Genomic DNA, 11,329 nt, shown 5'->3' with positions numbered 1-11,329 from the left:
AACGGGCCATTGGTTTTCTGTCTCAAATAACTAGATATTCTATACTTGCAATGAATGTGTTTGAGTGAAAAGCTAATCCAATTTTATATTAATCATCAAGACCTTTTTCTGTCTCAAATGGCTCATTTCCACTGACGATTTAGTCCAGTGTTTTACCCAAAACCCAGACTGTTCTCATCTAAGCGGGCCGCCCGGCACATTTGTCTCACTGGACTGTGGCTCCAGCGTACCTGCTTACTGGGAGCCAAAGCACAGCCCTGGGTACTTTTCCGCTTGCATTTAGAATGGCAAAGCCATTGTAAAGCCACAAGTCTGTAGTGTCAAACTCCTGAACACTAGAGCTTAACATAAAGTGGCCCAGCCAGAGCTTAACATAAATTGGTGAATCGCGACCCAATGATGTGGGAGTGAGTCTCAATGGAAAAGCACCAAAACACTTGGGTCAGCACATGTGAAAATGACCTATTACATCATGGTTTGATGTACAGTACCAGGTTTGGACACGCCTACTCATTCAAGAGTTTTTCTTTATTTTAACTATTTTCTACATTTTAGAATAATAGTGAAGATATCAAAACTACAAAATAACACATATGGAATCATGTAGTAACCAAAAAGTGTTATAAACAAATATATACATTTTAAACTGAGATTCATCAAAGCCACCCTTTGCCTTGATGACACCTTTGCACACTCTTGGCATTCTCTCAACCAGCTTCACCTGGAATACTTTTTCAAGAGTCTTAAATGAGTTCCCACATATGCTGGGCACTTGTTGGCTGCTTTTCCGTCACTCAGCGGTCCAACTCATCCCAAACCATCTCAATTGGGTTGAGATCGGGTGATTGTGGCAGCCACATCATCTCATGCAGCACTCCATCCCTCTCCTTCTTCGTCAAATAACCCTTACACAGCCTGGAGGTGTGTTTTTGGGTCATTGTCCTGTTGAAAAACAAATGATAGTCCCACAAAGCACAAAACCAGAGTGGATGGCGTATCGCTGGAGAATGCTGTGGTAGCCATGCTGGTTAAAAGTGCCTTGAATTCTAAATAAATCACTGACAGTGTCACCAGCAAAGCACCCCCACACCATCACACCTCCTCCTCCATGCTTCACGGTAGGAACTTCACATGCGGAGATCATTTGTTCACCTGCTCTGCGTCTCACAAAGACATGGCGGTTGGAATCAAATTTGGAGTCATCAGACCAAAGGACAGATTTCTATCCGGTCTTATGTCCATAGTCATGTTTCTTGGCCCAAGCAAGTCTCTTCTTATTATTGGTGTCCTTTAGCAGTGGTTTCTTTGCAGAAATTCGACCATGAAGGCCTGATTCGTGCAGTCTCCTCTGAACACTTGATGTTGAGATGTGTCTGTTACTTGAAATCTGTGAAGCATTTATTTGGGCTGCAATTTCTGAGGCTGGTAACTCTAATGAATTTATCCTCTGCAGCAAAGGTGTCTTCCTTTCCTGTGGCAGTCCTCATACATTTACATTTAAGTCATTTAGCAGACGCTCTTATCCAGAGCGACTTACAAATTGGTGCATTCACCTTATGACATCCAGTAGAACAGTCACTTTACAATAGTGCATCTAAATCTTAAAGGGGGGTGAGAAGGATTACTTATCCTATCCTAGGTATTCCTTAAAGAGGTGGGGTTTCAGGTGTCTCCGGAAGGTGGTGATTGACTCCGCTGTCCTTGTGTCGTGAGGGAGTTTGTTCCACCATTGGGGGCCAGAGCAGCGAACAGTTTTGACTGGGCTGAGCGGGAAGTGTACTTCCTCAGTGGTAGGGAGGCGAGCAGGCCAGAGGTGGATGAACGCCCTTGTTTGGGTGTAGGGCCTGATCAGAGCCTGGAGGTACTGAGGTGCCGTTCCCCTCACAGCTCCGTAGGCAAGCACCATGGTCTTGTAGCGGATGCGAGCTTCAACTGGAAGCCAGTGGAGAGAGCGGAGGAGCGGGGCGACGTGAGAGAACTTGGGAAGGTTGAACACCAGACGGGCTGCGGCGTTCTGGATGAGTTGTAGGGGTTTAATGGCACAGGCAGGGAGCCCAGCCAACAGCGAGTTGCAGTAATCCAGACGGGAGATGACAAGTGCCTGGATTAGGACCTGCGCCGCTTCCTGTGTGAGGCAGGGTCGAACTCTGCGGATGTTGTAGAGCATGAACCTACAGGAACGGGCCACCGCCTTGATGTTAGTTGAGAACGACAGGGTGTTGTCCAGGATCACGCCAAGGTTCTTAGCGCTCTGGGAGGAGGACACAATGGAGTTGTCAACCGTGATGGCGAGATCATGGAACGGGCAGTCCTTCCCCGGGAGGAAGAGCAGCTCCGTCTTGCCGAGGCCTCATGAGAGCCAGTTTCATCATAGCGCTTGCTGGTTTTTGCGATTGCACTTGATGAAACGTTAACGAAATGTTCCGGTTTGACTGAACTTCGTGTCTTAAAGTAATGATGTACTGTCATTTCTCTTTGCTTATTTAAGCTGTTCTTGCTATAATATGGACTTGGTATTTTACCAAATAGGACTGTCGTCTGTATATCACCCCTACCTTGTCACGACACAACTGATTGGCTCAAACGCATTAAGGAAAGAAATTCCACAAATTAACTTTTAACAAGGCACACCTGGCACACAAGGCACACAAATGCATTCCAGTTGACTACCTCGTGAAGCTGGTTGAGAGAATGCCACGAGTGTGCAAAGCTGTCGTCAAGGCAAAGGGTGTCTACTTTGAAGAATTTCAAACATAAAATATATTTTGATTTGTTGAACACTTTTTTGGTTGCTACATGATTCCATATGTTATTTCATAGTTGTGATGTCTTCAGTATTATTCTGCAATGTAGAAAATAGTAAAAAAAAAAAAAAAAACCCTGGAATGAGTAACTGTGTCAAAACGTTTGACTGGTACTGTAGATTATGTTAATAATATGTTAAATAATATTGCATGTCACGCCAAAAGAATTGAAACAGAATGATCAGACACTAGATTTGGATGACATGTTGCTATTGGGAAAAATGTCTAAAAGTCGTTTTGTTAGATGAGTACAAGCATCATAGGCCAGAATAAGGTATGCAGCACAGTAGACTTTGACCAAGACAGGTGGTAGTGAAACAGCTAAGCACTTCTGGTAGTTTTGAACATTGACTAGGATCCAACCAGAAGGTCCAAGTATGGTCAGTGGAAAAACACTCATGGCGGAAACTGTTTCCTGTAAACAGAGGCAGACAAGACATCACTTTTGTCATATAGGTCACCCAAGAACACTCAGGTTGTCAAATTGCCAATAATAAGGCATGCAAGAAATGCATTGATTTAAACCCACATTCTGATAAGTTTGTTGAGAAAATTCAGTGGGCATGTCAAATCAGCTAGTTATGGTCTGAGCTAGCTGGCTAGCTGCACCGCTGGCCCACCCACTGTGATGCCAATGTTGTCTTTGGGTGGTTTACTGGATAAATTTGCACGCTTGTTGATTGCATGTGTCACCCAGAAGTACTTTTTTAGTGCTGCTGACGAGATAATGCGTGTGAGCGATTTTTAGTCACTTGTTGATGTAGGAGGGTTGTAGAGCTGGAGACCTTGAAGAGATGGAAACACGGAGAGGCCAGAGATAGCCCGATTGTAAATTGGGCTAAGGAACAGAAGTTGGGTTTTGGAGAATCGCCATCAGTGCGTGCTCTGCAAACAATACAATGGATGAAGGCGTACCGAGATCATGATCAACTGATGGACGTGGTTATGGACAGCTAGGAAGAAGGGCAGAGTGTGGTGGGAAGATGTGTGTTGAGGAAGAATGGTGGCAAGTACAAACCATATTCTGCTCTCTCTGATGGATCAGAAATTGAACCTGACAAGAGTGAGGAGGAATGTTGAGGTGGAGCAACTGAAATGTAAGATTCTCTTTGTCTGTGACGCCCGTTGTTTGGTGCGACGCAGACCTGGTGGCGAGCATGGTGAAACTGAGAAGACATTGTCTATCCTGTTGAGTATATGAAGCAGAGTTTTTACCTGATAAAGTCATGTTAGGATATGTCAGTTATCCAGTGAGAATTTTTGTGCAGAACCCACTAAGGTGTTTCAGATGCCAAGCTTATGGTCATGTTGCAGCAGTGTGTAGGTGGGAGATTCCGAGATGTGAGAAGTGTGAAGGAGGGCATGGGACAAAGGAAGAGTAGAACAGAAGGTGTCGTATGCTGAGGCAGTGAAGAGAGTAGAGGATGATGGGTCAAGGGTGAGTACTAGGCCTAGAACAATACAGAGAGCTGCAGAGAAGTACTTGGGTGTACAAGGCTTTACTGCAGAAGAGTTACAAGGTGTGTTGAACAAAAGAATCCCGTCCTCCCAGACCGTTGGCCTCCCAGACCGTGTTGGATTAGTTAGGGTCAAAGTAGTGGAATGAGGTGGTGATATATATTTTTTTATGGAATAGTGGTCTATAGGTGTTGGGTTAGTTGGTGGTGCATTTTTTTCCTTGCGGAACAGGACTAATGAAGAGAAGTTAATGTAGGTAGGCCGTGACTGGCCTCACACTCCAGTACAGTATATATATTTTTTATTTAACCTTTATTTAACTAGGCATGTCAGTTAAGAACAAATTCTTATTTACAATGACGGCCTACCAGAAGGCAAAAGGCATCCTGCAGGGACGGGGATTGAAAAATGTTTTTTTAAATAAAATATATGACAAAACACACATCATGACAAGAGAGACAACACAATAACACATAAAGAGAGACCTAAGACAACAACATAGCAAGGCAGCAACACATGACAACATAGCATGGCAGCAACACATGAAAACATAGCATGGTAGCAACACATGACCACAACATGGTAGCAACACAACATGGCAGCAGCACAACATGGTAGCAGCACAAAACATGGTACAAACAGTATTGGGCACAGACAACAGCACAAAGGGCAAGAAGGTAGAGAACAACAATATATCACGGGAAGCAGCCACAACTGTCAGTAAGAATGTCCACGATTAAGTCTTTGAATGAAGAGATAGAGATAAATCGGTCCAGTTTGAGTGTTTTTTGCAGCTCGTTCCAGTCTCTAGCTGCAGCGAACTGAAAAGAGGAGAGACGCAGGGATGTGTGTGTTTAGGGGACCTTTAACAGAATGTGACTGGCAGAACGGGTGCTGTATGTGGAGGATGAGGGCTGCAGTAGGTATCTCAGATGGGGGGAGTGAGACCTAAGAGGGTTTTATAAATAAGCATCAACTAGTGGGTCTTGCGACGGGTATACAGAGATGGCCAGTTTACAGAGGAGTATAGAGTGCAGTGATGTATAGAGTGCAGTGATGAGCATTGGTGGCAAATCTGATAGCCAAATGGTAAAGAACATCTAGCCACTCGAGAGCACCCTTACCTGACGATCTATAAATTATGTCTACGTGATCTAGCATGGGTAGGATGGTCATCTGAATCCGGGTTAGTTTTGCAGCTGTGGTGAAAGAGGAGCAATTACGATAGAGGAAACCAAGTCTAGATTTAACCTTAGCCTGCAGCTTTGATATGTGCTGAGAGAAGGATAGTGTACCGTCTAGCCATACTCCCAAGTACTTGTATGAGGTGACTACCTCAAGCTCTAAACCCTCAGAGGTAGTAATCACACCGGTGGGGAGAGGGGCATTCTTCTTACCAAACCACATGACCTTTGTTTTGGAGGTGTTCAGAACAAGGTTAAGGGCAGAGAAAGCTTGTTGGACACTAAGAAAGCTTTGCTGTAGAGCATTTAACACAACATCTGGGGAGGGGTCTGCTGAGTATAAGGCTGTACCATCTGCATATAAATGGATGAGAGAGCTTCCTACTGCTTGAGCTATGTTATTGATGTAAATTAAGAAGAGCTTGGGGCCTAGGATCGAGCCTTGGGGTACTCCCTTGGTGACAGGCAGTGGCTGAGACAGTAGATGTTCTGACTTTATACACTGCACTCTTTGAGAGAGGTATTTAGCTAACCAGGCCAAAGACCCCTCAGAAACACCAATACTCCTTAGCCGGCCCACAAGAATGGAACTGTCTACTGTATCAAAAGCTTTGGCCAAGTCAATCAAAATAGCAGCACAACATTGCTTAGAATCAAGGGCAATTTTGCCATCATTTAGGACCTTCAAGGTTGCAGTGACACATCCATAACCTGAGCGGAAACCAGATTGCATACCAGAGGGAATACTATAGTCATCAAGAAAGCCAGTCAGTTGATTATTGACACGTTTTTCCAACACTTTTGATAAGCAGGGCAAAATAGAAATTGGCCTATAACAGTTAGGATCAGCTTGAACTCCCACTTTAAATAAAGGATGCACCGTGACTGCCTTCCAAGCAATGGAAACCTACCCAGAGAGGAGAGACAGGTTAAAAAGGGTCTATTCTCCAGGTCTTTAACCATTTTCCACAACTTCTTGGGGTTAGGCCCACAGAGAGAGAACTGCTCCTTAAAGTAACTAACTTTGGCCTTCCGGATAGCCTGAGTGCACTTATTTTTATAATTTGTCTGAACGAGAGCCAGAGCCTGAGTATGCTTGTGCTGAGTGATTTGCCAAATGGAATTCTTGAGGTGGAGTAACTCTGCCAGATCACGGTTGAACCAGGTGCCGAACCTGTTTTTTATTCTAATTTTATTTATGGGCGCGTATTTGTTAACGATATACCACGATATACCACTGAAAATATGAAAAAAAGAAGGTCCAGGCGTCTTCGACATAGGGGATCAAGCTGATTCTTTACCAATTTAAGTGGCGCCTCGCTGTTAAATTTATACGAACCTACATTTCTCTGTAATTGTTACACAACCCGTGGGAGGAAGCACAAACTACCTAGGTGGAAATAGGTTATAGATTCCCGGGTTAAATGTTTATGATTATGAGACTTGGTGATGGGTCTTAGGGCATGAAGTATAAAATGCCGATTGTTGTGATAGAGTTAAGAGTTTGAATATTTTTCTGATAAGTACTCTGTAATTGTTCTGTCTTTTGTAATTGTTCTATGTTTTATGTCTTCTGTGTGGTATGACTGGATGGTGGGATGTTTAATCTGGAGTTAGTTATAGAAAATATAAAGCCTGTGTATTTGAATTAGCGGACTGAACATTTCGATCAGATGCTCAAAGGGTTGGCTGTGGGGGGATAAACCTTAAAGCATACACCATTGCTGTATTAGTGAATACACCTGCCCGTGTGTTACTGACCCACGCTATTTAAAAATAAATAGTTTGGAAGTAATAGTTTCTCCCTTGGAAGGAGAAGATTATCACAGAGATGCCAGGATTGTTGTGGAGGATACACCAGTTATAAATTCTCTTGAAACCTTTACTATTTTGTGGTTGCCCCATAGAGGACGATTATTTTACACCACCTGTACATTATATGGTATTCAGTTATCATTTACTTATCACCCTGCTTTAAATAAACTTATATGAGTTAAGGGATATACTATACACATATAGGGTTATTTTGTATTCCTTTATCTGTATTCGCATTACACGTAGAGCCTAATTTTTTTTAAATGTAAAAAATTAAACACTTTTTGAGATATGGTAGACGAGAGCTCAGAGTTACCTGAGGGGCCGATTGCTATGAAACCCACCGCCCCTATACAGTTCTTAGTAGGAAAATACCCCACAATGGAAAAAGAAGCCTCTGAATACACAGCGGGGCAAAAAAGTATTTAGTCAGCCCCCAATTGTGCAAGTTCTCCCACTTAAAAAGATGAGAGGCCTGTAATTTTCATCATAGGTACACTTCAACTATGACAGACAAAATGAGGGGGAAAAATCCAGAAAATCACATTGTAGGATTTAGTATGAATTTATTTGCAAATGATAGTGGAAAATAAGTATTTAGTCAATAACAAAAGTTTATCTCAATACTTTGTTATATAACCTTTGTTGGCAATGACAGAGGTCAAACGTTTTCTGTAAACTGAAATTGAAGAAGAAGGAGAGTTTTCCGATAGTCTGAAGGACTCTCGTGCAAGTGCTGCCGGTTCACAGAGTATGCAACAACAGCTGGATCGCTAGAGGGCAGAACTAAGGCGCTTATCAAACATGGTGAAGTAGCACTAATTCAGGGTGAATTTAAAAACATACAGCCTCGAACATCACAGAGACTGGAGATGAAACGGACTGAATGGATGAAGACACAGCCAGGTGAAGATGACCGTCCCGTGGGAACGTATCCCCTGGTAATAAAGACCTGTGGTACGGGACAACTGTACTATGATTACAAACCATGGAGTTTTGGGAACTTGGAAACAGCAGCGAAACAATTTCCCCGCATCACTGCAGAGCCTGGAAAAAAATGAAGACTGAGGAAAGAGCAAGAAATGCTGGACTTGACACACAGCTCAAGAAAGCCAAACTAGCCCAACTGGACAAAGGCAAAACCAACATTCTAATGGTGGCTGGAACTCCAGCCACCCAGCCACAACAACCACCACCACAACCTCCTCAACCGCCTGCATCACAGTTTCACCAAGCACCTGCAGCTCAGTTCCCTTCTCAGCCATATGGCAACCCACAACCATACCTTCCACCACTGAGACAACCACTGGTGTGCTGGAATTTCGGAAGGACAGGTCATATGAGAAACATGTGCCGACAACAACCACAGCAGCAACCTTGGCAGCAGAGGGGAAGAGGTCAATGGATAGGGAATGCTGGCAGAGGGAACCTCCAAGGTGGTAGAGGTGGAAGACTAGCCTACACTGGACAGCCTCAACCTGTTTTTTCCCAGACTCAACCAATGAATGGTCGACAATATGGATGACCCCAACAGCCTCCTGCGACAAACCAGGTAGGGTTCCCACAGCAGAATAATCAACAATAGGGATGCCCTGATCCCCTTCTCCAGCGTCACCAGTACATACACTGCTCAAATAAAGGGAACACTTAAACAACACAATGTAACTCCAAGTCAATCACACTTCTGTGAAATCAAACTGTCCACTTAGGAAGCAACACTGATTGACAATGTTGTTGTGCTGTTGTGCAAATGGAATAGAAAACAGGTGGAAATTAGGCCAGAACATCAGGAGACGTGGAGGAGGCCGTAGGAGGGCAACAACCCAGCAGCAGGACCGCTACCTCCACCTTTGTGCAAGGAGGAGCAGGAGGATCACTGCCAGAGCCCTGCAAAATGACCTCCAGCAGGCCACAAACGTGCATGTGTCTGCTCAAACGGTCAGAAACAGACTCCATGAGGGTGGTATGAAGGTGGTATGAGGGCCCAACATCCACAGGTGGGGGTTGTGCTTACAGCCCAACACCGTGCAGGACGTTTGGCATTTGCCAGAGAACACCAAAATTGGCAAATTCGCCACTGGCGCCCTGTGCTCTTCACAGATGAAAGCAGGTTCGTTCACACTGAGCACATGTGACAGAGTCTGGAGACGCCTGCAACATCATCCAGCATGACCAGTTTGGCAGTGGGTCAGTCATGGTGTGGGGTGGCATTTCTTTGGGGGGCCGCATAGCCCTCCATGTGCTCGCCAGAGGTAGCCTGACTGCCATTAGGTACCGAGATGAGATACTCAGACCCCTTGTGAGACCATATGCTGGTGCGGTTGGCCCTGGGTTCCTCCTAATGCAAGACAATGCTAGACCACATGTGGCTGGAGTGTGTCAGCAGTTCCTGCAAGAGGAAGGCATTGATGCTATGGACTGGCCCGCCCGTTCCCCAGACCTAAATTTGTTCATGCGTCTGGTACCCTTATTAAACACAGTTTACAGATAGAAGTCCTGCTTGACGCTATGTTGCTTCCTGCCAAGTTGGCTATTCTTAAGGTCCGTGCCCACACAGGTAACACTGACAGCGTTAGTTCGGGTATTGCATCTGCTGATAAGAATGCTGGTTAATGTTGCCATTCTCATGCTGTTATGCTTTCCTCCCTGTGTACATCTTAAATCGCTGATCTGGACCAACACCAGACTGCGGATGCACTTAATCACCCTTTGTGGGAGTCTAGAGGTTGCTTTAGGGGCCCTGATGGCCTGTGGAGGCAGTCCCTCCCTGGCAAACCTGTTCTGCCCTTACCTCTCATTTCCTCTGTGTATCGACTGGCCCACGGGGTGGGTCACGCGCCAAGGGGGGAGATGGTAAGACTAATATCTGACACCTGGTTTTGTCCAAATCTGGACAAAACCAGGTGATGGCAAAACACACGTGTATAAATGTACTTCATGCATGCAATACAACATTGGTAAGGGTAACCCCCTGAACCCAGGGAAATTCCCAGCGCCGGCCGGCCCGTTCACCCATTTAGCTATGGATTTCATAGACATGCCTGAACAAAAAGAAAGAAAGAGATACTGCCTGGTAATAATTGACCATTTTACCAGGTGGGCTGAAGTATTTCCAACCGTGCACTGTGATGCCAAAACAGTAGCAAAACTTCTGATAAGGGAAATCATCCCTAGATTTGGCGTACCGGAAGTTCTCTCTGCAGACAATGGCAACCATTTCACCGGAAATGTGGTTGCACAGGTGGCTGCCCAATTGGAGATCGATCAGAAGTTTGTTTGTATCTACCACCCACAAAGCAACGGGATTACTGAGAGGGCTAATCAAACCATAAAAGGGGAGGCTTGCCAAAGCATGCCACTCCACAGGGAAGTCATGGGTAGTGTCTTCCCAGATGTTGTTAGCCACGCCTATTGGTTCATATGTAGTCATTTTGAAAAACCCTCAGAGTCTAAAGTTTGTGAGTGTTTTTGGTGACAAGCCACATTTCTTCAGCCTCCTGAGGTTGAAGAGGCGTTGTTGCGCCTTCTTCACCACACTGTCTGTGTGGGTGGACCATTTCAGTTTGTCCGTGATGTGTACGCCGAGAACTTAAAACTTTCCACCTTCTCCACTACTGTCCAGTCGATGTGGATAGGGGGGTGCTCCCTCTGCTGTTTCCTGAAGTCCACGATCATCTCCTTTGTTTTGTTGTCGTTGAGTGCGAGGTTATTTTCCTGACACCACACTCCGAGGGCCCTCACCTCCTCCCTGTAGGCCGTCTCGTCGTCTGAGGTTCTGAGAATACGACTGGTTTTCTGAGAACACAAGGCTGCCGCAGGCCTGATGAAAACAGACACCTGTCAGAAGATGCTTAGACCCGTTCACCTTGTTATGACCCTATACTTGTAATGAAAGGTCAAGTTTCGGTCAAACCCACTTCAGAGCTTTTAATTGCTGACAAGATGGTTGCTGCTGTCAGAGGGAGGTTAGATTGATTAAAATGTTGTTGTCAGGGAAAGTCACGTAAGGGGGACTGGGGAGGCTTTAGGAGTTACAGGAGGTCTTAGCTCTACCCAGGTTATGCAAAG

Source organism: Oncorhynchus keta, chromosome 35, assembly GCF_023373465.1.
Source record: "Oncorhynchus keta strain PuntledgeMale-10-30-2019 chromosome 35, Oket_V2, whole genome shotgun sequence".
NCBI lineage: Eukaryota > Metazoa > Chordata > Actinopteri > Salmoniformes > Salmonidae > Oncorhynchus > Oncorhynchus keta.
This window is presented reverse-complemented; position numbering follows the sequence as displayed.